General features: G+C 46.2%; 2 long non-coding RNA genes across 2 annotated transcripts in view; one reads left to right on the plus strand and one right to left on the minus strand.

The window, feature by feature from the left end:
• Positions 1-13,614, minus strand: part of LOC142491065 (uncharacterized) — an 83,911-nt gene extending 70,297 nt beyond the window's left edge. The window contains exons 1-2 of the long non-coding RNA XR_012800253.1: positions 13,514-13,614; positions 12,281-12,556 (exon numbers count right to left, since the gene is read on the minus strand). This is a non-coding gene — a long non-coding RNA (uncharacterized LOC142491065). The remainder of the gene's footprint in view (positions 1-12,280; positions 12,557-13,513) is intronic.
• Positions 4,038-12,581, plus strand: LOC142491064 (uncharacterized). Its single transcript, XR_012800252.1, has 3 exons — positions 4,038-4,119; positions 12,038-12,089; positions 12,351-12,581. It is a non-coding gene; the product is annotated as an uncharacterized LOC142491064 (long non-coding RNA).
• Positions 13,615-24,997: the final 11,383 nt, after the last annotated feature.

Genomic DNA, 24,997 nt, shown 5'->3' on the forward strand with positions numbered 1-24,997 from the left:
AAATTGTTTTTCACATTTTTAATGACTTGTTTTAAAGAGTCAAAGCGTTTGTTCATTAGAGGAGTGAGTACCTGCATGACTATTTGTGTGATCTAAGTTTAGTATTTTGCACAGGCCCGTGCTCTTCTGCGCACGTGGTCTCCACCATGTTTGTTAACTCCTTACTTCTGTCTAGTGTTTTTCAGACCTCTGCTTCAGCACTATTTCCCCAGTGGAGGAGGTGAGATATCTTTCCGTTCGTAAGTTGACAGTCTGTTTAATCTTACTTACTGTATCTGACCACTTTTCAGCTGTCATAGTGCACCCATCCACGTCAGTACTAGAAGCCCACCATAAATTATTTTTATTTTAGCATTTTCTATGAAACTCATTATTATATCAGACATTAAAAAACTTATGGTGGGTAAAAAAAAAGTGACAAAAACCCTCCACCGTACAGTAAAGAAAAATACCACTTATTTATTCATAAAATGTAGTACCCGGAATTAATACATTGAGAGTCACCTCTCGTTTTCAGGTATGTCCAGGGCACAGAGTTATGATGACAGACACATTTGTGGTGCATTTGCATGCAGGGGCGGATTTAGAAATCCGCCGCCCCCAGGCACTCACATATGCCGGCTGCCTCCTTTCTGCTCCTCCTTCCGACTCGCAGCGTCAAATGATGCCGCAAACGTCACCAAAGTGACGTCACACGGCGTCTCGTTGCAATCGTAACGCGACGTCATTTGGTGCCGCAATGTCAAGGCGTCATTTGATGCCACGAGGTCACGTTGCCAAGGCAACAAGAAGCCGTGTGACGATCGGAAGGAGGAGGAGGGCGGCAGAAAGGAGACAGCAAAGCGGTGCCCGGCTTATCTAAGTGACCCCATTATATCCGATAAGCCCGAGAGCACGGCAAATGTATATGGGGGTGGACATTTTTGCCGTCCCAATATTTTGCCGCCGTAGACCTGGGCCTAACGGGAAATCTGCCACTGTTTGCATGTCTCAGACAGGTCTGCAACCCTGTCTTTCCCCATTATCGCTGAGGAAACAGCTCTGCCACTGCAGCACTGTTTTTTACCCACCATACATTTTCAATGTCTGGTTAAATCCACGTACCAGCTTCATGTTACGTAGCCAGCAACCAACCTCGCACTGATGAGACACAAAAGGTTGAAACAGCTGTCTGTCAGTAGGTTTACTGGCTATGCACTTCTTAAACCCAGGCTGTGCTGAAAAGCTGTGTAACATTGCAGGCATAAGCTCATCCATTTTGACATGGACCCCCTATGAGAAGTAAAGAGTGACACTGTGTGCTCATTTGTATGTAATTACCCAGAATCCCTTGCTGCAGTGGAAGCACTGTTTGCTAAGCGATGATAGGGAAAGACAGGGTTGCAAACCTGTCTGAGGCATATATATATATATATATATATATATATATATATATATATATCTTGTGTGATATTGTTATTGCTGATATTGTTTTGTACTGTATTGTATTGGAACTGTATTGGTTCCTATGAGGAGACATCCTGCCAAAGCTGGGATCCCGCATAGGTGGAGGCTCTGCACTAAAAGAGAGTGAGCTTACCCCAGGCTCCCAGAAGCGAAGGCTCAGGCCTCCTGTGAGCGTACAGGTAATAGCAGCACGGGGAATCGTCCATGGTTTCCTTTGGGCATAGGGGAAAGGGGGCTACATTTGGAGGTGCTGCTGAGATTCAGACCTGGGGTGCCAGAGGAAAATTAAACCCAAATGAAAACCAAAGAATTACCATTTGTACCGTCAAGATAGGACGTCCACCAGTGGACCGTGGAGTTCCAGGTACATCCATGCCACATGGTGGCCATCGGCCATGTCCCGGCCAATATCCATTTATACAATGTGTGCCTAGCCCTGTGGGGGTTGCCAGGGTTAGCCGCAGCTCAGCCCCTGGGCCGAAAGTGGGACCCCACCTCTACCTGGAGGATGGTCCTAGTTAATGCACGTTGTGATTTAAGCGAGGATTTTGGGCCTCAAGCCCTACTCCTGCCGGGAGGCCTACCCAGTGGGTGTCCAAATATCTACCCCGTGTTGATAGTCAAAATGGAGGATTTTAGTCCCAGACAAGCACCTGAAGTGTCTTTGGGGGCTGAACTCTCCTACCCATCTGATAGCCTTAGTAAGAACGCCATTCAAGGCCACTGGTTTGCCCACCGTAGTCGCTGCTCGTCCGGAGGCTGGAACGTTGGAGAAGCAATACAGCAACTGGTGGACAGTCTAGTGCGGTCTTCGCAGTAACACAACTACCGCAAGTTATCGCCCCCTGAAGCCCCCCAATACATATAAAAATTCCCCCAAGCCCCCCAATATATATAAAAATACCCCCAAGCCCCCAATACATATAAAAAAGACACCTAACCCCAAATACATATAACAATTCCCCCAACCCCCCCAATACATATAAAAATACCCCCAAGCCCCCAATACATATAAAAATACCCCCAGGCCCCCAATACATATAAAAAAGACCCCTACCCCCCCAAAACATATAAAAAAGACTCCCCTATACATATTAAAAAGAACCCCCACCTCCCCAATACATATTTTAAAAAAGCCCACCCCCCAATACATATAAAAAAAGACCCTCACAATACATGTAAAAAAAGACTTACCTTGTGGATGATCAGGCCAAGTCCAGTGGATGTGGGGGCCCAGTGGCTGGCCTTGCAAGTTGGGCTTGACCTCTGGCCAGGCTCGGCTGCCTGTGATCTCGCGGCCGGACCCCGACTCTCCCCTCAGCAGCAGCTTGCATGCCTCTATCCCTCTGTCCCATGCCGAGCTTCCGACAGGCCTCCCTCTCATGCCGTCGCGGGCCGAAAGCAGAGAGCGCTGACATCAGAGCGTGGGAGAGAGTCATGCAGGCTGCTGCTAAGGGAAAGCCGCCCCCCCCCCCCCGATTCACCGGGCCCGGGACGCCAACCCCGGCAGACCCACCCTGTAGGTGGCCCTGGGATTTACGGGTGTTTTTCACAATTTGTTATAAGGTATGACCTAACTCAAAACCAGAATCAACATTTCCCTACTCTAGTTCATATGTAGAAGCAAGCACAGTGAATATCATTAAGCACCTCACAAGAGACGTGCAGAGCAGACAGTCTAGCAATATGTGAGGATTGTAAAATCCCTTACCTATTAGGGGAAGGCTTAGGGTGAGCAGACATCCTGGTTTAGGCCTCGGCGGCGCTGAGCGGGCGGGCGCGCTCACGCTGGCCGCTCTGAAACACATTGAGGCAATGCGTTTGCGGCCAGCATGAGCAAGCGCCTGCGCGTGCTCGGCGCTAAAAGCTTGCAGAAAAGCAAATTTTATTTTGCCGCTCACAAGCGCGTCACAAGAGCGGTTCGCCCAATAAGGGCGAACCAGCTCTGTGACGTCGTGGCCGTCTAGATGCGCGCTCGTCTGGGGGCGCAGCCACGACGTCACGGAGCCGAGCAGGGAGCAGCGCATGAGCGCCAGCGCTCCCGCTCCTTGCCTGTCTGCAGCTTAAGCCAGGACAGTCTCGTATTTGTTGCACTTCTCCCGTGGTACTCCCGTGGTACCGACACTGAGGGCGCGTCCAAAGTACAGGATACGGCGTGAGCTACGTAGCTTGCGCCGAAACAAACACTATGACGCCAATGCATAGTGCGTGCACATGTGCTACAGGAAGAGTGGCGCTTCGCAATACAAACAAGTTTATATTTCAAGCGTGACACGGAGAGCACGGAAGCTAGCGCAGCCCACTATGGACGCGGCCTTAGTTTGAAAGCTTTCAAATGACCGGTTTGGTCTGCAGAGGAAAAGGGAAAGGGCCACATCTTCAGGGGGCGTGGCCATCATCTTCAGGGGGCGTGGCCATCATCTTCAGGGGGCGTGGCCATCATCTTCAGGGGGCGTGGCCATCATCTTCAGGGGGCGTGGCCATCATTGTCAGGGGGCGAGGCCATCATCTTCAGGGGACGAGGCCAACATCTTCAGGGGGCGTGGCCATCATCTTCAGGGGGCGAGGCCAACATCTTCAGGGGGCGAGGCCAACAACAACACCAATGGAACTACTGTGCCTATTAGCATGCCTGCTCCTCACAGCCCTTCCTGTTACATCTGGTTCCTCTAGGTCAGAGAGTGTGTGTGTGTGTGTGTGTGTGTGTGTGTGTGTGTGTGTGTGTGTGTGTGTGTGTGTGTGTGTGTGTGTGTGTGTGTGTGTGTGTGTGTGTGTGTGTGTGTGTGTGTGTGTGTGTGTGTCAGGTCTGAGTGTGTGTGTGTGTGTGTGTGTGTGTGTGTTGTGCAGGTCAGGTCTGACTCAGTGTGTGTGTGTGTGTTGTGCAGGTCAGGCTCTGTCTGTGTCGTGCAGGTCAGGCTCTGTCTGTGTCGTGCAGGTCAGGCTCTGTCTGTGTCTGTGTTGTGCAGGTCAGGCTCTGTCTGTGTGTGTGTCGTGCAGGTCAGGCTCTGTCTGTGTGTGTGTCGTGCAGGTCAGGCTCTGTCTGTGTGTGTGTTGTGCAGGTCAGGCTCTGTCTGTGTGTGTGTTGTGCAGGTCAGGCTCTGTCTGTGTGTGTGTTGTGCAGGTCAGGCTCTGTCTGTGTGTGTGTGTTGTGCAGGTCAGGCTCTGTCTGTGTGTGTGTTGTGCAGGTCAGGCTCTGTCTGTGTGTTGTGCAGGTCACGCTCTGTCTGTGTGTTGTGCAGGTCACGCTCTGTCTGTGTGTGTGTTGTGCAGGTCAGGCTCTTTGTGTGTGTTGTGCAGGTCAGGTCTGACTCAGTGTGTGTGTTGTGCAGGTCAGGCTCTGTGTGTGTGTGTGTCTGTTGTGCAGGTCAGGCTCTGTCTGTGTCTGTGTTGTGCAGGTCAGGCTCTGTCTGTGTGTGTGTTGTGCAGGTAAGGCTCTGTCTGTGTGTGTGTTGTGCAGGTCAGGCTCTGTCTGTGTGTGTGTTGTGCAGGTCAGGCTCTGTCTGTGTGTGTGTTGTGCAGGTCAGACTCTGTCTGTGTGTTGTGCAGGTCAGACTCTGTCTGTGTATTGTGCAGGTCAGGCTCTGTCTGTGTGTTGTGCAGGTCAGGCTCTGTCTGTGTGTTGTGCAGGTCACACTCTGTCTGTGTGTGTGTTGTGCAGGTCACGCTCTGTCTGTGTGTGTGTTGTGCAGGTCAGGCTCTGTGTGTGTGTTGTGCAGGTCAGGCTCTGTGTGTGTGTTGTTCAGGTCAGGCTCTGTGTGTGTGTTGTGCAGGTCAGGCTTTGTCTGTGTGTGTTGTGCAGGTCAGGCTCTGTCTGTGTGTGTGTTGTGCAGGTCAGGCTCTGTGTGTGTGTTGTGCAGGTCAGGCTCTGTCTGTGTGTGTGTTGTGCAGGTCAGGCTCTGTCTGTGTGTGTGTTGTGCAGGTCAGGCTCTGTCTGTGTGTGTGTTGTGCAGGTCAGGCTCTGTCTGTGTGTGTGTGTGTTGTGCAGGTCAGGCTCTGTCTGTGTGTGTGTATTGCGCAGGTCAGGCGCTGTCCGTGTGTGTATTGCGCAGGTCAGGCTCCGTCTGTGTGTGTGTTGCGCAGGTCAGGCTCTGTCTGTGTGTGTGTGTGTTGCGCAGGTCAGGCTCTGTCTGTGTGTGTGTGTTGCGCAGGTCAGGCTCTGTCTGTGTGTGTGTGTTGCGCAGGTCAGGCTCTGTCTGTCTGTGTGTGTGTGTTGCGCAGGTCAGGCTCTGTCTGTCTGTGTGTGTGTGTTGCGCAGGTCAGGCTTTGTCTGTGTGTGTGTGTTGCGCAGGTCAGGCTCTGTCTGTGTGTGTGTGTTGCGCAGGTCAGGCTCTGTCTGTGTGTGTGTGTGTTGCGCAGGTCAGGCTCTGTCTGTGTGTGTGTGTGTTGAGCAGGTCAGGCTCTGTTTGTGTGTGTGTGTGTTGCGCAGGTCAGGCTCTGTCTGTGTGTGTTGCGCAGGTCAGGCTCTGTCTGTGTGTGTGTGTTGCGCAGGTCAGGCTCTGTCTGTGTGTGTGTGTTGCGCAGGTCAGGCTCTGTCTGTGTGTGTTGCGCAGGTCAGGCTCTGTCTGTGTGTGTGTGTTGCGCAGGTCTGGCACTGTCTGTGTGTGTGTGTTGCGCAGGTCAGGCGCTGTCTGTGTGTGTGTGTGTGTTGCGCAGGTCAGGCGCTGTCTGTGTGTGTGTGTGTTGTGCAGGTCAGGCTCTGTGTGTGTGTGTGTGTGTTGTGCAGGTCAGGTCAGGTCAGGTCAGGGTCTGTCCCAAGTTTTAAAGAAGGCGTTTGCTTGTCTCTCTGTCAGTAGTCTCTTCCACCCAATCTGAATTGAATAAATTAAATAATGTTCCTTTCCATAGATCTCTTGAGGGGGTACTGTGGCGTATCCATTGCTGGAGGATTGTTTTCTTGGCATTCATACATGAACGGAAAAAAACCAGGCACTGCGGATTTCTGCTTAGAAAATTTATTCAGCCAGTGATCTAACGTTTCGGCCATTTACCTTTGAGAAATGCCCTTGTGGCCGAAACGTCAGATCACTGGCTGAATACATTTTCTAAGCAGAAATCCGCAGTGCCCAGGTTTTTTCCGTTCATGTATGATATTGGGAGTACCTAGCAGAGATTCCTGAACCAGGAGCACCGGTATTTATAATAATTTTCTTTATTGGGGAGTGCAGCATTACGTTTCAAATTCCTTGGCATTCATTGCCATAATCTGCCTAAATCTTGTGAAAGCCTTTGTCTCTGTCGCCTCCCCATCCACTCCGTTTGTTATCTCTATGTAGTTGAACACCGCGTAGTCTTTGATCGGACGGATCTTTAGGTGTACTGTAGTGAGTTTTTGCTAAAATTTGCCGTCTGCGTCCAAAACGTTTGGATCAAAGGGCAGCTCCATAGCATTAAATTAAATAGCATAGCATGAAATTAAATGCCCGGGGAGGTGCGAGGCCTCTGTAAGTCTCTCGTACCTGGTCTAGCCGCCTCTTTGCGACACGTCACCATGACAACGCAGCTTCATATGGCAACACGCCATGCCACAGAGCCTTTAAGAAGGGGGGTGGGAGCAGGGGGGAGAGCAGACGGGGTCACACGCAGAGAAGTTTCCGCACCCCTGGTCTAGTGTATATAGCAGCTGTCTTATCCCAATGATGCATCTTCTCTCCAAGTCCATGAATGGATAATTTGCTTTCCCTTCCTGGAGTTTTTTTTATTTGTGAACGGTAGGTTTAAAGATTTTTTTCCCGGCTAATGTTTTCTGAGCCCTGTAAATGCTGAAGAGCAGTGGGTTGTCTTTTATATTTGATGGGACGTCTTTAGGTGCCATGTGTAGTTGGTATTTTAGATTTATATCTGGACTCATTTGTTGTTTTATTGCCACAATTGTAAATTGGTTTGTGTGGTTGATCCAATCACCTGCATATTTTAGGAGCGCCGCTGTATTGTATAATCTGAGTGTGGGGAGGTTGATCCACCACATGTTAGTCCAGGAGTAGTTTATTTTGGTTCATACCGGCTAGCCAATTATGCACCAGTGCATCATACAGCCACTCTAATACTGTGTTCTATCCATTAGCTTGTGCTTTCCCTAGTGCACCTGCTTGCTCATGACCTTCGGTCGAGCGGGTATCCCCTGTTTTTTGTCCAAACAAAATATGACCCCATTATAGGGTCTCGCCCCACCTGGAATTGTATATTCTTCTTCTCCTTCCCAGAATTGTATGCAAGAGTCATTGTATCTGACTGGGATGAATCCTTTCTGCATAGTTTGTCCTCTATTTAGATAGAAAATAGGGTATTCTTTATACCTGAATTTGTCCGTAGTGACACCAGGCCTTGGGCATTGTTCAGCTTTTAATTCTGTTGTCAACCATTTTCGTATTACTTGGAAATCCATGAAATAGCAATGACCAAAAGTAGCATAGCAACGTTTTTCACAGTAGCGATGTTGTTTCCAATGGTCATGCAAGGGTAGATCATATTGTAAAGTTTTAGCTTGAATCTGCTTCATCTGCTCATTTAAATGATATTTCATCAATTTCCTTCCATCTAGCATAGTAATACCTGCTGCTTTAGCCATTGCTGTTGAATCAAACAGTCAAATCAAAATAGTAAACTATGAAATGCCTAAAGTCTCTTGCTTCTTAATAATTGGTATGGGAAATGGTTTCCAATACACACCTTGTGGTATACCCACTGACTTTATGTCCACCGCATTGGAATCATAATTGTCCTCTGTTTTCACGATTCTTGAATCTGTTGTGGTTAAACCATGTGCTTCATTAAGATTCCATCCGACATTTGTCCCTGTTTGGTTATGTAGCGCTTGTACCCCTGGGGTACTACAACTACCTGTGCTGCTCTCACCTGTGTGGCTAACAGGAGGCCTGAACCTCCGCCACTGGGAGCCTGGGGTATACTTATACACGGTGCAGCGCCTCCACCGATGAGGGATCCCAACGTGGTGGGAGTGTTCCCTCACCAGCAGGGCCGCCAACAGAAATCATGGGGCCCGGGACAAATGAAAGGAGCAGTTCCCCCCCCCCCCCCGAACCCATAGCGCACCTAACACGCAAAAATATTTTTTTTAGTGCGCAACTTTTACGTAACTGTTTTCTTATTGTGATGCAGAAACAACATTACAATGCAACCTGTTTATTTTTATATTTTCAACGAAAGACAGGTGACTGCCTGCCTGGGTGGCTGAGACACAGTGACTGGGTGGGTGAATGACAGTGACTGGGTGGGTGAATGACAGTGACTGGGTGGGTGAGTGGGTGGGTGAATGACAGTGACTGGGTGGGTGAATGACAGTGACTGGGTGGGTGAATGACAGTGACTGGGTGGGTGAATGACAGTGACTGGGTGGGTGGGTGAATGACAGTGACTGGGTGGGTGGGTGAATGTGGGTGGGTGGGTGAATGACAGTGACTGGGTGGGTGGGTGAATGACAGTGACTGGGTGGGTGAATGACAGTGACTGGGTGGGTGGGTGAATGACAGTGACTGGGTGGGTGAATGACAGTGACTGGCTGGGTGAATGACAGTGACTGGCTGGGTGGGTGAATGACGGTGGGTGGGTGACTGGGTGGGTGGATTAGTGACTGGGTGGGTGGATTAGTGACTGGGTGGGTGGATTAGTGACTGGGTGGGTGACTGACTGGGTTTGGGTAGGTTAGTGACTGACTTGGTGGGTTGATTAGTGACTGACTTTGGTTAGTGACTGGATGGGTGAGTGACTGACTGGGTGACTTAATGACTGACTGGGTGACAGATTAGTGGGTGGGTAAGTGGGTTAGTGACTGGGTGGGTTTAGTGACTGACATTTACTGACTGGGTGGGAGACAGTGACTGGGTAACTGAGTGGGTGGGAGACAGTGACTGAGTGGGTGGGTGCGAGGCAGTGAGTGGGTGGGTGCGAGGCAGTGAGTGGGTGGGTGCGAGGCACGTAACATTTAGGGGCCTATGCAGAGAGCAGCGAATTTTCGAAATTCGCCATTTTTTGGAGATAATCGCGCAGAAAACAGCAGAAAATGGAGATTTCCGAAAATCGCGCCAATTTTTCATTTCTATTTGTAAAACTCGCCTCGCGGCTGGCGAGAACCGCAATCTCGCCAGTTTAAAATATATCCGTATGCAGAGAGGCGCGAACGGCATCTAGCGGCTGTTCGCGCCAATAAAATGGCGCGATTGTCTCCGTTTTGCCTCGCCAAAAAAAACTGGCGCTCGCGGCCATTGCAAAGGGAAAAAAAAAGGCGCGAATTTGTTTTTACATGTTTCCGAAGCGCGCATCTCGCCAATTTAAACTCGCCAGACGCATCCATGTTAAACATAGCAGAATTCGCACTTTTCTGCATATGGAGATTAAAACTCTCCAAAAAAGCTCCTTTTTATGAAATTCGCCATTTTTAAAATTCGCTGCTCTCTGCATAGGCCCCTATATGAGGAGTCTTACCACTTAGATGTATTGCGTATATTATTTAGATCAATTTGGACAATAATAGATACCACTGTGTGGATGATTAGACAGTAACTTGGTCAACAGTCATTTTACCTCAGCATTTCCTCATTCAACAACCCCACTGCTTTGAGGATGTTGCAGAGCACTGATTTCCCATTCAACATCTAGTATCTTAGACCATTCCTGGGATTCCTTTGCTGTAAACACAGGTCCTCCATCAGAATGTAAGGATTTGGGTTTACCAATACTCACTAAAGAATTGAGACAGTTGAGCGTGGTACTGGCAGTCGTACTACGAACGGGGTATAACCAAGTAAAACCTGTAAAAGCATCAAAACAGACCAAAACATGTTTGTATGTGTGTGATGTTGGTAATGGGCCAATGTGATCCAAATAAATTAAATCAAAAGGTTTGTTTGGTATTTCCTTAATAATGGCTGAACCGGTCACGTGGCCGTCGCCTTCTGAGAACAAAATCTCAGGTCTGTTCTCTGGTCTGCCGCCCTACAGTTCGTGTCTGCGTGTGCGTCACGCTTGGTAAGTAAACGTTTATTGTATTGTATCAATTTGATTTTGAGCCGCAGCTTTGGGTATAATCACGGCCTTAGTTGAGTCACGTTGAGACAAATAAGAAGCATTATTTATGGCCCCTAAGAGCTTGTGTAATGCCTCATTTGTGGTCCACTGAAAAGGTTTTTTGGGGACTGCTTGTTATGGTCTTATTTTTATTGCTATTGGTATGTGTAGTGGAGATATAAAATATTGAACAACATTGCAAAATTCAATAATCCAACTACACTTCTTAATTGCTTCAGTGTTTTTTAATGCAAATAGTTGACACCTTCTCCTTATTGTCTGAGAGGCTTCTTCCTTTCTTAGAAATGTCAAAGCCTAAAACCGGAACTTTGTCTCTTGCAAGTTGCGATTTAAATTTTTTTTTTTTATAATTTTATGAGACCACATTTCCTGCTTTAGCTAAAGTGTGTAATAAGTCTTGTCAGTATTTAAACATTTCTCTTCTGTTAAAAGTGAAACTACAAAGGCTGTGAACAAGGCAGGAGAATTAACCTCCTCTGTTCCAGTTTCTTCTGTAACCCACTCAACATAGAGGGTGAGTGTGTATTTTGTGCGACCTACCGATGGAGTATGGTTAATGAAATCAGTGATCACCGTTTGTATACTGGATAATGCAACATGGTTTATTTTATATTGTGCTTGCTTCTTGGGCATAACTGTCCCTGTAGTAATATGATGGCAAATCCCTTTTCGATAACCTACCTTGTTTTCCCAATGTTGAAAAATATTTTTATGTTTCCCTCTAAGTTTATGTGTCCCTGTTGCAGGTCTGGGCTGCTGAGAATTACTGACCTCTGGGCTGGTGTGCCTGTACCTTTTTAATAGGCCCCCTCCTGTCACAGCTCCTCTTGCAGCAGCCCAGCACAGTGTGTCTGAGCTGGCCTCCAGTGTAATCTGTAGGCACAGTGTGTCTGAGTGTCTGAGCTGGCCTCCAGTGTAATCTGTAGGCACAGTGTGTCTGAGTGTCTGAGCTGGCCTCCAGTGTAATCTGTAGGCACAGTGTGTCTGAGTGTCTGAGCTGGCCTCCAGTGTAATCTGTAGGCACAGTGTGTCTGAGCTGGCCTCCAGTGTAATCTGTAGGCACAGTGTGTCTGAGTGTCTGAGCTGGCCTCCAGTGTAATCTGTAGGCACAGTGTGTCTGAGTGTCTGAGCTGGCCTCCAGTGTAATCTGTAGGCACAGTGTGTCTGAGTGTCTGAGCTGGCCTCCAGTGTAATCTGTAGGCACAGTGTGTCTGAGTGTCTGAGCTGGCCTCCAGTGTAATCTGTAGGCTCAGTGTGTCTGAGCTGGCCTCCAGTGTAATCTGTAGGCACAGTGTGTCTGAGTGTCTGAGCTGGCCTCCAGTGTAATCTGTAGGCACAGTGTGTCTGAGTGTCTGAGCTGGCCTCCAGTGTAATCTGTAGGCTCAGTGTGTCTGAGTGTCTGAGCTGGCCTCCAGTGTAATCTGTAGGCACAGTGCTGGGGGAGGTCTAATTTCTTGCTCACTTGTCTGCATACTTATCCCCTGCTATTACAGTTCTGTTGGATTTAATTGATGGCCAATTCACTTTCCTTTTTTTTATTCTTTTGGAGAGGCTTATGGGGAGCTCAGCTAAAAAGTGGCCATTGCTAAGGCCCACCCACCGTAAGTCAGTCTTTATTTATTAGTGATGGCATTTGTTTTATAAATACATTTTTAACGTGTCCCGGTTTTTAATTTTTTTTTTAAATCTGGTCAACCTAGGGGAAGGAAGCCAAGTGGCCATAGAGTGATGTGTTGCTGGATGGGATGAGGATGAGGGAGAGGTCATTTAAGCGACTTATCTAGTGACTTACCTCTCTCATCCTCTGGCCAACTCCCAAAAGATTCTGCCCTGATCGCTGTCCCCATCCATTTCATCAACAGCAGCAAGCGATGGGTCCGAAGTGGAGGTTGGGTGAAGCGGTGTCAGCAGGGGGCAGGATCACCCAGTCAGCGGAGGTGCATGCTCCCCCGGAGGTGGAGCGCACAAGGTTGCTAGCAGAGATCAGCAAAGGAGCGGATCAGTATGGAACACGCTGGTTCCATAAGCTTCTGGGATCCCTGACAGCCCCTGCGCGCGCATCCGATGCCTGGAGGACATTGGAGGAAGAGAAGTCAGGTAAGTGTTGTTGCAAGCGCAGCCCCTGAATTGTGTGTTTGTGGTTGTGGAGGCGCTTCAGGCCCATCAAAGGTCCTGCCTCTCAGGCCACCTCGGCTCCAGAGGTAGTACGAATGGCCGAAGGGCATTGCGAGAAAAGAGGCCCACTTGGGAGGGGATGGTGGTGGATCTGCCGTCTACATGTGGCATGCCCATCAGGCACTAGGAGGGGGAGCCAGATCGAGGCAGCAGGGCCCTGGGAACTGCGTCTTCCAGAAGCCATATGGAAGAAATATTGCCAGTAGGCCCCGGGAAGTGGCCAGTCCCAGCATGCCCCAGATAATGTGTGATCTTGGCAGACCCCAGCAGAGCAGGGGAACAGAGGGCCCCATGAGGGGTGTAAGAAATCCAAGTCAACGATAACGGATTCATTCATTACAATATAATTAATTACAATATAATTATCAATACATAGTGTCAAGTGTGTCAGTATATATTCTGATAGGTCTTTCTTTCATACATATTATATCTGATTTGCCTTAATTTGGTATATATTCTGATTGTTCATTCAGTTACATTGGCGGGTATGGCTGTCCCAAGATCTCTGTAGATCTCATTACAAGTGAAGTATTTTAAGTAAAAGAGGTGTGATTAATCTATTCCAAACTACTAGAATAGATGCATGGTTTTAAGTTGCTTGAGCTGCCCTGTTTAGGTTGACACTGAGTGATTATTGACAACTGTAGGTCCTACCTGAGAGAACAGGCATATAGCTGTTTTGAGATGGTTGGGGAAAGTACAGCGCGAGACACATAGATGCCATTTACAACTGATGATATGTTGAGGTTATCATTTAAGACAAGAAGCTTGAGTTACGTAGGCCGCGTCCATGCTGACGGCGTGCGTGTGAAGGAGTGACGTGGCGCACGCAGCAGGTGCAATTCCTCACCTGCAGGGTTGCGCAATGTGGGGGCGTGACGAGGGTGTGCCGGGGACGTGTCTGTGATGTCACATGCGCAGTTAGTCCTCATTGGTTGAACTGCACACGTGACCAACCTATCACGTAACAAAGACAAAAAAAATTGTCTCTGCACACATTGCAAAAAAGCGACAGTGGTGCTCCCCAGCTGTTATACATAGGTTTAAACAATAGTCATAATCTGTCTAAAAAATCAAACCATAAAAACTTGTTAGTAAAAATATACTGTAGGTAAAATACAATAGAATAACCAGATGGTAATGTCAATTATACTGGTCCTTGATACAATCTGCAGCTCAACCTGGAGAGAGTCATCCCTTGATCCCCATGTGTTATGGTAGTGGAAATGGTGGTGAGCGCATATGATGGATATATATAAAAAATATATATTAGAACACTCAATGTAAGTGAGCAGAAACATGGAAATCAGATGATACACAGTACCGAGAACAATGGTCGGGGAGAGAAATATATAGATGGCTCTACTCACACGGCCATGTGTGAGCCCCTTCACATCAGTAGTTTTCTTTGTGCATAGAGTATGCCACCTCTGGGAAACAGTCTCTCTCCAAACCTATGGTCGGGGGCATCTGGTTTCCCAACAAGACCTTCCCAGTAAGGGTGTCCCTCAAACCGCCCCAGTAAGGATAATAAGCAAAGGCACGAAATTAAAAATGAACAATTTATTGGAATAACAAAATAAGAGTTAACTCACAGAACAACACTCTCCAGCTTCTGTAGCTCCCTGCAGTGCTCTGTCGCAGTTACTTCCTGTAACGCTTGCGCGAGCCCACAAACAAGACCTGACCCCGGCACTGAGGTGGGAAGGACTGTGCCACACACCCACAGTAGCGGGGGCGAGCCCAGAAGGTGGTTTGTAGCGTTGCTGGGTCTGGGTATGTAGAAAGGGTTAATCCAATACTTGCCGGGGTCCGTGGGTTGGAGAGGTACACGTAATTGGAGTCCGTAAGCCTGTGGTCTGGGGTTGGAGAGGTACTCGTAGTCGTTATCCGTATGCCAGGGGTCAAGTGCCAGAGAGAATCCAAATGCAAAGCCAGGTTGGTACACGAGAGGTTAACTGCAGAGAACAAGACAAGACTGGGCTGGACAAGACAGGCACACGCAAAGGCTACACAAGGTTATGTTCAGCAAGGTATGACAGGAAGAGGAAGTTTCTTATAGGAGACAGGAACCAGTAGGAGAGGGGGCAGAGTAGAGGCGGAGCCTCTGCATATGCAAAGGATAGGCTGCAGGAGACAAGGGCTCACAGCAATCTTGACTTGCAGCTGGGGCTCGTTGCGCGACATCACGCGTGCACGCTGCGCGCAGCAGAGGCGCGGCGTGACCGAGGGGGCGGAGCTAAGGTCTGTGGCCTGGTAGAAGAGGAGCGGGTGCGCACGCGCTCTGTAACAGACTGGGGGTGCGCGCACCAGCGGGGGGCAGATCGGAGGCAGCAGCCGCTGCAGTACTGTTATGTAGAGAGGAGGAACCGCGCCGCAAGGGACGCAATCCCCGAATCCTCACACTTCCTACTTCCGAGTCCGACTTTCCTTCAAAAACTTTTTTTCATCAGGCTAGAGGAGATCCAGGATAGAGCTTTGTTATGCATACCAAGAGTATGGAGAATGTGAAGGAGAAGAGGGTGGTTCATAGTATCCAATGCTGCAGAGAGGTCGAGTAATATGAGCAGCTGTCTTTGGCAGTATGGAGGTCGTTTTAGTGAGGGCTGTTTCAGTGGACATATAAGTGGAGATAGCAGCGAATGAGATCCTGGTACAGAATATAGACACATTACTGTGAATCCCCAAAAAGAATAGACCTATAGGTCTAATGGTATAATTAGGATTAAAGAGGCTATGTTCCTGGGGAAAATATACACATTTGAAGAAATACAATATTCAAAATATTTCAGTTATACACAAATCAGGCATTTTTATTATTTAAAACAAAAAATCCACGAAGGAATACACATCCAACCGAATTTGAAGAGATGTGCATCTTGTGCTATGTTTAAACGCTACTAAACATACTGTACTACACCATGGAATCAGAAAAATTATTATGGAAATTAGTGTCTCTTGCCTCCCTCATCCCTCCCCCTATATATATTTATTTTTAGTTTTTTTATTAGTATTGTTAAAGTTATTATCACTCCCTTTTCCATTTGTTGTAGTGTATTGTTGATTTGGTTTTGTTATTCCCCACCCATCCTTTCTTTTTATTCTGTATCCACCCCCCACCTTGATTAGATTTGAAAAACAAATAGTAACAGTTTGAAACAAAAAAAAATAAATGTGTGTGAGCATAGGGATTATTGTAGGAGCAAGAGGTTTTAGGAGATGGAAAGGAATGGGGTCAAGAGGAGAGGTGGTAGAGGGAGATGAGATCAGCAACAACACCTCCTCTGTGACAGCAGAAAAAGAGTCAAGGAAGGCAGGAGGAGAGTTAGGAAGTGGTGTAGGATACAGAGGGGATGTCCTGACATATGGATTCCACCTTTTCCTTGAAATACTCGGCAAAGTCCTGAGGTGAGATGGAGGAAGAAGAAGAGGCAGCTGAGGGTGGTCTGAGTAGAGAGTCAAAGACAGAAAAGAGTCGGCATGGGTTAGACTTGTGCGTGTTGATTAGTGAAGAAAAGTATGTTTGTTTAGCTTGAGAGGGCAGAGTTGAAACTGGATAGCATAAATTTGTAGTGAAGAAAGTCTGCAAGAGTGTGAGATTTCGTCCAGAGGCGTTCAGAGGTACGAGTGCAGGAACGCAGCATGCGCGTATGGGAATTTAGCCAGGGTTTGGGGTTAGAAGGGCGAGCATGGCAGAGAGAAAGCGGGGCATGTAGATCAAGATAGGAGGATAAGGCAGACCATGTTCTCAGAGTCTTGAGCTGAGGGAGGAGAGTAAATGGAATCAAAAGCTGGCAGGTTAATAGAGCGCAGGTATATGCAGAAATGAGGGGAGGTGGTGAAGGGGAGAAGTGAGAGAGAGAAAATGAGATGAGGTTATGATCAGAGAGAGGAAAGGGGGAAATTGAGAAATCAGAGAGAGAGAAGTTTTTAGTGAAAATCAGGTGTAGGTACCGGCCATCCTTGTGGGTGCTGGCTGTGGTCCACTGTTGAAGGCCAAAAGAAGAGGTTAGAGAGAGAAAGCGGGAAGCCCAAGGGATAGAGGGGTCATCATATGGCAGTTGAAGTCCCCAAGGAGAAGAACAGGGGAGTCTGAGGAGAGAAAGAAAGAGCCTGGATTCAAAGTGAGAGAGACAGAAGAAGGTGAATAGTGGAGGTAGGTGGGCGATAGATGACCGCTACGTGGACAGGGAGAGGAGAGAAGATCTGGACAGTGTGAACCTCAAAGAAGGGAAAGCAAGAGAGGAAGGAATAGGAAGAGTTCGGTAACGGCAGAGAGAGGAGAGGAGGAGCCCCACGCCTCCACCCCTGCCATCAGTGCGCGGAGTGTGGGAGAAAGGCCAACATAAGAGAGGGCAGCTTCCAGAGCAGAGTCAGACTGAGTGAGCCAAGTCTCCATTATAGCAAAGAGGAAAAGAGTGAGAAAGAAAAATAAGTCATGCACAGAGAGGAACTTGTTGGAAAAGGAGCGTGCATTCCAAATGGTACAGGAGAAAGGGAGAGAGGCGAGAGGGTGACAGGGGATGGGTATGAGTAGTAGTAGATGTTGCATGTGCGAGGTGATGGCGATACATTTAGAAATAAGGCAGGGACCAGGATTGGGAGAGAGATCCCCAGAAGCAAGGAGGAGATGCATGGAAATAAAGAGAATGTGTGAGGATGATTTATAGGTGTGTTTTAGGGCAGGGTGCATACTGTAGCTGTGTAGTGTCGGAGGGCGCAGAGATATGGGCATTGATGTCAGGCTACAGTTTAAGGATTTATAGGAGGCGGTAGTTAGGGAGACAGAGAGTAAGGAGGAGAAGAAGAAAAAAAAGGGGGTACAAAAGACTTTTGGGAACTGGTTGGAGACGTTCGTAGTCTTAACTGGCGTGATAGTTGAGAAGGCTTCTCATAGTTGTTCGGTGTAGTTTAAATGCCTGGACACTATTTGAGAGGCTTTTTATGTGTACAAAGAGTTCCAAAATAAGTGTGCTCACTCACGATTTCTCGGTGCTTTAAAGCAGGGGTGGGGAACATCCGGCCCGCGGGCCATATATAAGGCCCGCGAAATCATTTGGTCCGGCCCCCGGTAAGCAAGCCTGCAAGAATGGTTTAAAAAAAAAAAAACTCCCCCTCTCCTGATTGGCTGCCCGTGCTGTCACTCTGCCAAGATTTTTTTTTTTGGCCCACCTCTTCCTACATGGAGCAAGTGTAGGGTGCAAGCCGGGTCTCCCCTTCCCTCAGCACAGCCCCCCTCCCTTCTCTCCTCCAGTAATGCCGGATCCTCCCCTTAGCACTGCCCCCCTCCCTTCTCTCCTCCAGTAATGCCGGGTCCTCCCCTTCCTTAGTCTCCGCCCCTCTGTCCCTCCCTTTAGACTCCGCGGGCCTGCCAGTCTCATCTGCAATGGCTACCTATGCTGCTCTAGCAGCCCATCCACGGGCCCCAGGTAACCCACATGCCCCCTTGTACTCCCTCCCAGGCACCTTACCCACCCCAAGGGGGGAGAGGCCTTATTTTTGTGTGTGTTTGCAGAGGTGGGCTTATTGTGTGTGTCACTGTGTGTGTGTCTGTCTCTGTCACTGTGTTTGTGTCTGGCACTGTCACTGTGTGTGTGTCTGTCACTGTCACTGTGTGTGTGTCTGGCACTGTCACTGTGTGTGTGTCTGGCACTGTCACTGTGTGTGTGTCTGGCACTGTCACTGTGTGTGTGTCTGGCACTGTCACTGTGTGTGTGTGTGTGTGTGCGCGTGTGTGCGTGTGCGTGTGACTGTCACTGTGTGTCCCTGTCTGTGTGTGCGAGTCACTGTGTGTCACTGTGTGTGTGTGTCACTGTCTCTGTGTGTGTCTCACTTTGTGTGTCTCACTCTGTGTCTCACTGTCTCTGTGTGTCTCACTGTCTCTGTGTGTCTCACTGTCTCTGTGTGTCTCACTGTCTCTGTGTGTCTCACTGTCTCTGTGTGTCTCACTGTCTCTGTGTGTCTCACTGTCTCTGTGTGTCTCACTGTCTCTGTGTGTCTCACTGTCTCTGTGTGTGTGTCTCACTGTCTCTGTGTGTGTGTCTCACTGTCTCTGTGTGTGTGTCTCACTGTCTCTCTCTGTGTGTGTGTGTCACTGTCTCTCTCTGTGTGTGTGTGTCACTGTCTCTCTCTGTGTGTGTGTGTCACTGTCTCTCTGTGTGTGTGTGTGTCACTGTCACTGTGTGTCACTGTAATAATAGCATGTTCTTGTACAGTGCTGCTAGTTTTACGTAGCGCTTTACAGAGACATTTTTGTCTGGCACATGTTCCCTGCCCCGTGGAGCTTGCAATCTATGTTTTTGGTGCCTGAGGCACAGGGAGATAAAGTGAAGTAAAGGTTCCCCTGCTTCAAACTCAGTGCCAGTCAGCATCTTTACTCACTGAGCCGCTCCTTCTCCCTGTGTGTAACACGTAACCCAAGTATCTTATAGTACTACACTTACAGTAGTAAATTGTCTTATTGAATGTGGCTGTGCATGTGTCATACAGTAGGTTGCCATCAAATGATGATAACTCATAGCAGAGGGGACAAAAGTACAATGATGGTTTTACTGCTTCCACAAAGTAAGAAGATTCTTTCTTCTAAAAGCTAGTAATAAAAAGCTGCTGTTCTAATTGGATCATAGTGATAACATAACATTCAAAATAGCAAACACTTTGTAAAAAGGCCAGTTTAAACAAAAAAAAATCCCACTACTTTTTCATTTGTTGGACACTCATTGCTTGTACACACTGCACGGTTCATGACGTTTGTACAGTAGCTTATTTTAGTTAAAAAGACGAACCCAGCTTACTGTATCATTAGACACAATAGTAGGACAGCTCCCCTGCTTCTAGAGGCTTGTTTTTGATCAGCTGAAGTGGTCCAATCGATTTCGTTTTCAGTCTAGTTCCCCATTGAAGTTAAATATGTTCAAAGCCGCATACTGTGTTCAATGTAATTTTGCTTTTTGCTGATTTTGGGAAGGAGTTACCAGAGTCGGACTGGTCTGATACATGGGATAGTGCCAAACATTTTTCAATCTGTACTACATGCAAAAAAAAAGCTGTAAGGTTTTTTTTTTCTGGTAGTATCTGACCCCTTCTAGATGTGGTTATATTTACCCAGGTACAATGTAGAGATGCTGGCAGAGATGCAGTTCTCATGGACTACTTCCAACATACCCCTGCTCTGCTATTTTAAATCCTTTTAGATTCAGGTCAACGATTTTCTAGATATTGAATTCCCACTAGATCATTGGATCATGTGACTAGGTAAATTGGCACTAGTTCTGTCTCCCCCTCCAAGTGAATTGGCTTCACATATTGTCACTGCTGCTTGTTCTTGGATAGCACAGTGTTAGAAATGAGATGAGCTGAGCCTCTGCTGTTAGCCCTAGTACAGAACAACCGTTGGAATGTTCTGACAGTGAAAATCATGGCATTTTTTAAGCACTCCATTAAGAAATTTTGGAGGAATTGGGAACCTTGGTTTAATACCTTCCACGTGATTCCTTTAACAAAACCCAGCCTCTTGGATACATTTGTTTGTATAATTTGTTTCTGGTTAATTGATTTATGTAACTTAATTGTAGTCTTCAAATTATCTTCTGTACATAATTTAAACATTCTTCCCTGGGTAAGAAAAGTGCCTGAAAAAGGGGCCTGCTGTGGTCCTGAAAGCATGCACTCTTCCTAACCGTGAGTTAGATATTAAACGTATCACTTATACAGTCCCTTACATTTCTTTGTCTATTCTAAAGGCCAAGTACCATCAGTATCAACTGTACCCTTTGTAACACAATGTATGATTACCCTTAATTCCATCCATACGTACATCCCCTCTTTTTAATCTTTCTCTCTTTCTGGAGCTCAATATATTTCTACCCTATTCAGTAAATAAAATACCACTTATTTGGATGTCTCAGATAAGTATATTCAGAAACTTTTTATGTCAAGTCTGGCTACATCTGTATAAAGAGTTTGCAAAAAGAATAATTATGTTTTCTGTTGTAGAATAGGTCGGTTTCATTATGGCGTGAATGCATTGCGTCTCAATCTCTGAGGTCAACACTATCAATCTTACGGACACGTACTGTATATTCATGAGATGTGACCGTACAGTAGCTTCATGGGGTGGATTTAGGAGGAATACTTTAGGGCTCTTTAACCACCTATGAATTAACCCATTTTGTTCACATAATACACATTTATATAACCTGTCTGTTCAAATAAAAACTGGTCCTTTTAATTTTGTTAAAGATTATGCTGAGGAGTTTCTGTGTGTGATGGTGCCCCGATGGGTCCCTAATCAGCACTGCCACACGTTAGGCTGATGCCTCAGAAGTTTCCGTGTCATAGTGTCCTGATCCACAAAATGGTGCTCAGCTTCATGGGACCTGAGGTGTGCTAAAGCTAAGCATCCTTTTGTGGATCTTGCCTCCGTGTCCTATATTGGGAGATGGTTTGAAGGGTGATGCTGCACTCCCCAAGGGAAAAAATGATATAAATACCGGTGCTCCTGGTTCAGGCATCTCTGCTAAGCACTCCCAATATCATGTATGAAAGGAGAAAACCTGGGCACTGCGGATTTCTGCATAGAAAATGTATTAGCCAATAGTTGACATTTCGGCCTCAAGGGCCTTTCTCAAAAGCAAATGGTATAATGAATGTATAATATTCATTATGCCATTTGCTTTTGAGAAAGGTCCTTGAGGCCGCAATGTCAACTATTGGCTAATACATTTTCTATGCAGAAATCCGCAGTGCCCAGGTTTTTTCCTTTCATACATGATATTGGGAGATCCCACCTTCGCTCATAACTAGTAATGTCCTGGGACACACAGAAGACATTACTATGAAATAATTCCGATTTTCAATGGCTCCCAATAAATAGGAGTCTGAGCAGCTATGAAAACATTTCATATAATAAAACAATAGGCAGCATCAAAAAGATTCTGGATTAGAGAGAGAGTGTGTGTGTGTGCTCTGTGTAGTTTTTGTTTTACCTTCATGGTTGGGACCACCTTTTATTCCGTGTGTGTGTGCTGCGCAGTCAGCAGTAAAATCAGCAGATACAGTAGCTGCCTGTCATGGGATGATGATGTATAGACCAGGGGGCAGAAGTACAAAGATGTTTCTGACTTCTTCCAACAATCAGAAGAACCCTATTTGAGGCTGGGGTGATAACTAGTGTTGTGTATCTAATCTAATCAGCTGTAAGACATACCATAGTCACACAGACGTGCACTGGTGTGCAGCAACCTTTTTGTAAACACTCCTTGTCCCTACCTTGTTAACTACTATGGCCCCTGTTTTTCCAACCTCAGTGGAAAAAAATAATATAATGGGAATTTCACCAGAAATTATACAATTTGGGTCTTCTGAAATGACCACTTGTATATTTTCTAGCATCTGCTTGATTATTTAGTCATGTCCTATATGAATTAATTCAGCTTTCTTACCTGAGGGAGTTCACATCACACAGCTAGTACTGCAAATAGAAGCAGTGAATATTGTATAATCTGTTATGTTTGCTGTTGTGCTTTTTGGAGTAGTACATTTGCAACGGTAGCGAACAATACAGGCTCTTGTAATATGAAACGTCCATTAAGAATGGTAAAGACTGGACTGAACTCATCTGGTGCTGTATGTTTTAAATAAACTTTAAAAAAAAATGTATTTGGAAGCAGCCTGTCTGATTTTTATATCCCTGTTGGGGATCAATAGGACATTTAGATTTGCCTTGGCATTCACTCTGCGTTCTAAAGCTGTGTTTACTTTGTTGTTTTGGAGTGTACAGATCCCCCTGCTGCTGCTACATGCATAAATACATATACAGAACAAGAGACAAAAAGAAAACAAACATAATGTAGTATGCCTGTACAGTAAGGCTAGGTCCCTGCTATTAGGGGGGCGCTGAGGGACAAGAGCCGCCCCTCAATGGGGGCGGGCCTGCTTCCTACCTTGCCCGCTGCGTTGTGCGAACAGATTTTTCTGAAGACAGGATATCTGTGCTCACAACTTGCGACGGAGCGCTGGCCACGCCCCCTCACGGTTCAGCCAATGAGGGTGAACCTGCCGGGTGACGCCATGGCAGCGCCCCAACTACATTCCCTCCCCTCCCCCCCCTGTCTTTCCCCCTGCAGGTCACCGCAGACCGGGGATCTCGGCTGCACACGCCGCCAACCTGGCAGGCACGCGTGCAGCGCCAACACCGGGGCCTCAGCCTACCAAAGATTGGATCTGTGATCGGTAACACACTCACATTTTATAGAGTAAAGTAATGCATGTCTCCAAACAATTGTTGGAATAGGAATCCAAGATATTCTGTGTATGCCCACTCCAGGTCTCTCTGCACTACAGCTGGGTCTAGTTTCCGCCACACTCTCGGGGGCCACAAATATGTTTAGGTAAAAATGAAGTGGAGAAAACACACATACTGTACATACTGAATGTGTAATTCCTTGTTTAATTAATAAAATATATAAAAAACATAAAATAGTTGCTATTCACTCATACATAAGCTACGCAAAGGCACTAACTTTATGTATGAGTGAATAACTCAACAATTTTATATGTTTTTTTTTATATACATTTTATAATGAATTACACATATGTACAGTATATGTGTTTTCTCCACTTCATTTTTACCTAAACATATTTGTGGCAACCGATCCAATCTTTGTTACTGTACAGGCATACTACCCTATGTGTGTTTGTTTCTTTTTGTCTCTTGTTCTGCGCCTAGGTCATTCTGTACTCATTTGATATCTACTCGGCGCCTGTGGGGTTGTGGACCTTGTGGCTGCATTTCAGGGACAGATAATTAAGTACCTGTAATTATTGGTCAGCACCTCCCTTGTATTACGATATATGTATTGAAATAGAATATTTGAATTTGTGGCTGCGCTGTTTTATCTGTATCTATTAAGTGTATATGTGTGTGTGTATATATCTCTATATCTCTCTACACAGTATATTTATACACACGGTATATTTATTTCTGTTTAGAAACTATGGCCTAGAAAAAAAAACACACTTTCAAGTCTAAACAACTGTACAATCTTCCCAAATAAAGAATCAAATTCAATATTTAGTTCCTGCCTCTAATTTATTTAGTTCTAATTTGCAATAGTTCTGTACACACCCAGTGCCCAACTACCTGTATTTCTCAGGGGCATTTCCTGATACATACAGTACAGTAGCTGAAAATGTATAATTTCTCTAATAAAAATAAAACTTTTACCTGGTGCTATTTAATGGAAAATGTAGTGAACGTCCTTCAATTTTTTCGGAATAGAAGCTGTCATATGTTGTCAAACACTGCTATACAGTTTAGTAGAACAAAATAATTATAGTCCATCCCAACTGAATGCTAGTTACTCAATAAATCCATCAAACGTTCTAATGAAAGTAGCTGTGAGACTGACAGGGGCCTCACATTTTAAAATGCTCACCACTGCCAGTGTCCGAATTGTGAACATGGAATGTAATGAGATGCAGAAGAACCATTATTAATATCACCACCTACGTCAGAAAACTGTTACATGGAACCGTTTTGTTCCTATCACAGCCAATAACTTGTGTTTTTTTAAAGTAGCTAAGGACCACAGCAATCAAGATAAATCTCTCCCTTAAATTATCTATGAATGTGATTAAACCAGACCTTTGCCTCCAGCATGCACTGTTTCAGTGCCAGGAAAGTTCTGCAAATGCTGATTCAGTAGTGCCCAGTGAATGAACTTTATTCCAGCTTTGTCCTGGTGCACATTTAACAATAACACCCCATTGGTTTCAGTGGTAAACTGTTATATCAAAACCACATTTGTATTTTGCGGTTAAGGAGCTCTGAAATAAACATACCCCCCTCCTCCAAAATGTATGTATGAACTGTTTCAAAAATATACGTTTTTCAAAGCTGCGAACTGGGACACGCAAATAATGAGTTAGACAGAGTTCTGTGACATGTAACCACACAAAACTTTGGCAAAAGGTATTGCCAATCTTCTCTGGAGTTTGGAAGTTTGGGGGAAAAAAAGGTTATTTGCAGTATAATATCCAAATTCTACAGTATGTGTAGTTTGTAAGGATTCTATTTTATTGCAACTATTCACATGTATCATAACAAGCTTATCAAAGCCTAGCTTCTTGTGGAGTATAATTAATAAGACGTGGTCAGTTTATGTATTCACATAGTAATATAAAATAATTTTGACATACATGCTTTCTTTTCATGTCATTTTTGTGTAGTATCACGGATCACTGATATATGTTTGTCCTGTCAACAAACCAATGTAAAGGGACCTATGAGTTAGGGCAGGTCCATACTGCCGCAGAAAGTGCGGCGTGCGAT

Source organism: Ascaphus truei, chromosome 3 (genome assembly GCF_040206685.1).
Source record: "Ascaphus truei isolate aAscTru1 chromosome 3, aAscTru1.hap1, whole genome shotgun sequence".
Taxonomy (NCBI): Eukaryota; Metazoa; Chordata; class Amphibia; order Anura; family Ascaphidae; genus Ascaphus; species Ascaphus truei.